A 5,000-nucleotide genomic window follows, 5' to 3' on the forward strand; every position below is an offset into this window, starting at 1 on the left:
TTAAATAGTTCGTTTTAGGAATTGGCGACTTACCCATTCAATGACTTTGGCACCGGACGTTCCCAAAATGGATAGTGTACTTTCGGGTCGGGTGAATTCAAAATATAGACGCCTATTGGCATTCCAACCTTTCTTCTCCTTTCAGGGCCTATCCGAAAACAAAAATAAAATTCAATACTTCTTGGTTGTGAATATCTGAATAGGACAAACCGCCCCGTGGATCTCTTTGCTTCGGAACAAAACAATTCGAATTAGGCTCGGTCAACTGGAATGTGTATTATCGATATAGGGGATCTTTCAAGTGAGAAGATCCATCGACCTGAGACGAAGAGAAAGAAAGGTCTATCTATTTTTTTTTTAGTTATTCAGTTAAACCAATGATTCGTTATTGGAGCAGCTAGCAACAACTATCTCATCTGGGAAAAGCCATCTTTTTCTCAACAATGTCTTTGTCATTTGATCCAATAGCGCTTCGTTAGATAGGAACAGATTTGATAAATATTGATAACTCTCAGATAGAGTATTAGAAGGGAAAAATCCTTTAGATGATGAACTATTGATTCTAAGCCATCTCTGGCAATGAATCAACAATTCAAAATGCTTTTCTTGCGTATTCTTGATAAACCAGTGTTTATATATAGATGTAGGAAGATTTGTTTGGGAAGTAAGAAGTTCCCTTGACATCTCTTCATCTGTAAAGAATTGTCGATGTGAAAACACAGAGACAAAAGGCTGATCTTTGAATAGGAAAAAGAGTGGATCCACGGGGTCCCAAATGAATTGGCTTATTCGAAAAAAGCCCTGTTCTTTGGAAGATCTATCTCGTGTCTGGTACTGCATGGTTCCACCCTGCAAGAACTCTGAATCATTCTCTTGAAGCTCATCCTCTTCATCATAAATGATCCGCTTGTCCCGAAATGACCTGGCCCAATAGGGAAATCCCAAATTATTGGGCCTTTCAATACAATCAAATAGAAAGCCCCAAGGGCGCCATATTCTAGGAGCCCAAACGATGTGATTGAAAAAATCCTCCTCTATCTGTTGCGGGTCGAGGACTCCTCCCCCTTCTTCAAACTCCGATTCATATTTTTCATAGAGAAATCTCTGATCAACGATAGAATAAGATCCATTTTGAATCCTATTTAAGGGATTCCTTGGTTCGGACCGAAGAAGCAATGTCACTCGATCCTTATCAAATTGACTGCAATCTTTTTCTGTACGTGAGGATCCCACCAGAGCGCCTTCTACTTCTAATAGGCCATGAACTAGATCATAATTCTTCTCAACGAGTCCATAAGATGTGATCCCATTTTTTTCATCAGGTCCGGGTAGAGACCAAAGGTCTTGAGCGACCGATCCGGCAGAACAACTCAAAAGGTAAAGAAGTATCGTTAATTTCTTCATACTCGTTCCAAGTTCGAAGTACCATTTGTACAAATAAGAATCCCCCCCGTCACATGATTTCTTCTTCATATAGATAGATATAGGATCTATGGAGCAATTACTTAGAAGTACATTTTGTGAAACAGCCCTTCCTATCTGATAGAAAAGGATCCCATGATCCTGAACCGATCTTACCTGAGATCGGAAATCCCAAGTTTGTCTATGAAGAACAGAACTAATTATATTAGTGTCTATGATGGATTTTTTTTGTATAATACTAATCGATAGGGCCTCATTGTTAAGTGCTACAAGATCTCGTACATTTGAACCCATCGTCGTGGACCCGAATCCATTAGTATGGGACATTTTCTTTTCCAAGTGAAATCCCCTAGTATATGAAAGAGTGAAAAAGTGTTTTCGTTGTTGTGGAATAAGAAGCCTTCGTATCTTAATGCATGTATTGAATTTATTCGGAGCTATTAGAGCTGGATCTACTTTTTGGGGAATATGAGTCGAAGCAATAACAAGAATATTTCTAGTGGAACATCTTTCACAATCCCTGGAGAGATAGTTCACTAAAAGACCGAGGGATAAGTAATTCGACTCAGTCACATCCAGATCATGAATGTTAGGAATCCATATTATGCAAGGAGACATTGCTTTTGCTAATTCGAAGTGAAAGGTGATATAAAATCGGTCTATTTCTGGCATCATATCCATAGTTAGCGTATTCATCATAGTTAGAAGCTCCAGCTCCATATCAAGGTCACGGTCGATATCGTCACTATCGTCACTATCATCAATATCGTCACTATCATCAATATCGTCACTATCATCAATATAGTCACTATTATCAATAAGAAAACCCTTAGGCTTGTTATCCAGGAACTTGTTCAGAAATACTGTAATGAAAGGAACATAGGAGTTTGTCGCTAGGTATTTGACCAAATAGGATCGTCCAGTTCCTATAGAACCTATCACTAAAATACCCCTACTAGGGGGAGGTAGGGCTAAGCGGAGCGAAAAGGGTTTTCCATGAGATGGGAAATGCAAACTATTAGCCCCCCACAAGGTGTGTGAATAAGTAATTGTCTGATAATTAGCAAGGAATATACGTCTTTCTACTAAACAGGATGTATTGAATTCATAAATCATTAGATACTTTTTTTGAATGTCAACTAAGTATCGTAAGTAAATTGCTCCCGGTTGTTCACTTATTTGATAACCAGAGTTATTCTTTGATAAAAGATCACTATGAGTAAGACTCAATAGAATTTGATCAATCCTTTTTTCTGTTGTTAAGGTAGAAAACTGAACCAAGAATTCTTTTTCTTTATCATCAATCGAATCAGTGTTCGAGACCCAGGATTCTATTTGATCATCAATCCAATCACCATTCACGTTTTTTATTTTTCTTATCAAGGAATAGATTGCTTTACTTGGATGACTTAGATGTCTCGTATTTCTCGAAAAAGCGATTCGATTGATGGGATTTGGTATAATACTTATGAGATCGATGAGATTCCAATATTTATTCTTAGAACGTATGGATTTGACCCCATAAGCGGGACCACCACCCCATAGCATGTTGCTACCAAAAGCAAAACTCCGTATTTCTTCTAGAGAATCTCCTAATTGTTCCAGAGCAACTAGAAAGATATTCTTTAACCAGAAAGAATTCAGTTCAGATGTAGGATACCTATCCAGAAGTTTTCGCAACTCAATCATGTATGATGGAATCATCAAAGATTTTACCTTTTCGAACTCTGTCTGTAACTCACTATAGACTCGAGAAACAAAGAGAAGATGTGTACGAACGAGATATCCAGCAACAAGGAGAAGGAAAAGGATTGAATAGAAGAACTCCTGAACATTTAGCGATCTCAGATGTGTCGATATCAATAGTAACTCATTATTTCGATGAGTCATTTCTTCGGACAGAAGAAGATTATGGAAACAATTACCCGGAATCTCACTTATCAGATTCCATTGTGGAAGACACAATGGAATCTGACGAATTCGCCATAATATATCTGACCCATGCATAATATCATGAAAAATGGATACAAATTTTTGGCTGCTACTTAGTATCGGCAATAGGTCTGAAAAAGTATCTAAAAATATGAAATTTAGATATTTGTACCCCGTCGAGGTAAGGAACCATGGTATATATGTTTGGAATAGATTCCATTTTGAGAGAGTTGAAAAAACACTATCTTGTTGAAAGGTTCTATACATCTGACCTTTCTCAAGGCATTTTTGTAGACAAGAACTCCGTTTTTTCCTTTTTTCGGATGGTAAATATTTCTCAGAACATGGAGTGTGAATCCAACCCATGTTTGAATTGAAATTGAGATACTGATACAAGTTCTTCCCTTCTGAATCAGGTATATTCATATCTGAAAGAGGTTGACAATAAGTTTTTTCAAAATGGACTATTTGTCCCTCTGTTAGAGGTGTTCCAGAAATGTCTGCGATCGAGTAAATAGCTCCACGAACGAATGGATCGTATCGAATTGGAAAATGGAAAGATTTGTAGAAGTTATACCCTTCGTCGCCACTTTGCGGAAAATCGTTAGGTATCAATATGTTAGATACCTGTAACTCGATTGGTGAAATAGTATCTCTCTTCAAAAAAGCATGTTTTTTTTGACCATCGCAAAAAGAAAAGATTTTGTTGCGAATGAACAAGATTTTGAGGAATTGTCCATACGTAAAATCATAATTATTGATACGGGCCTTTTCCACATAAAAAGGGAATCTTTTGTTACAATAGAAGCAGAAGTGATATTGATTATTCAAGAATCGAAGTCGATTTGCTTTATAAAAATAGTATATCAATGAACTTCTATGAAATGGTTTCACGGGATTCAGCCAATTGTCTGGATCGTGGGATATCATTGAGAAATAGGAATCTGTGTTATCAAAAGATTTCCTGCGATTCTTTCTAGTATGGAATGAGTCAATCATCCACTTTGGTATCTTATTGAACAAAAATGGTGATATTGTTCCTCCATTGATCAAGAATTTCGATTTTTGGGAAGTATCTTGGTCATCCAATAATAAGGGTTTCCTTTTTTTCAAATGAAAGATTTGAAGACCTATTGATTCTAATAACTGATTACAGAGTGGATCATTCGGACCTTTCAATTCATAGATGTGGATCTCGGACCTATGAATGGGGATACCCCCAAAACTCACAAATAAAAAAGAAGGAAGTGAGTTAGACAAAAAGAGAAGAAACTTGGGCAAAAAAAGAAGTAACTTGGACAAAAATAAACAAAGTGACTTAGACAAATCTTTTTTGTCGATAACCTCAGACCAATCAATCGAATATTGATTAATATGTAATCGATCGAACACTACTTGAAAACGGCTATTCTGCTCAGAAATGAAATAGTCCAAATGTTCCTGGAAATTCTTGCTCCCATTGGACCATTTGTATCTATATACATTAGGATCCCAATTCATAGATCTCTCCGTTCGAGAAATCAAAATAAGAGGATCGAACCACTTCTTCTGACTCTTTTTCAAATTTGATAAATGTTGGTTGATCGTGTATTTCATTCTAGTTCGATGATTCAGAGTATCATTTCCTATTTGATACCTTTGAATTC

This window comes from Vigna unguiculata, unplaced genomic scaffold (assembly GCF_037176805.1).
Source record: "Vigna unguiculata cultivar grain cowpea cultivar isolate G323 ecotype 2 unplaced genomic scaffold, ASM3717680v1 ptg000246l, whole genome shotgun sequence".
Classification (NCBI taxonomy): domain Eukaryota; kingdom Viridiplantae; phylum Streptophyta; class Magnoliopsida; order Fabales; family Fabaceae; genus Vigna; species Vigna unguiculata.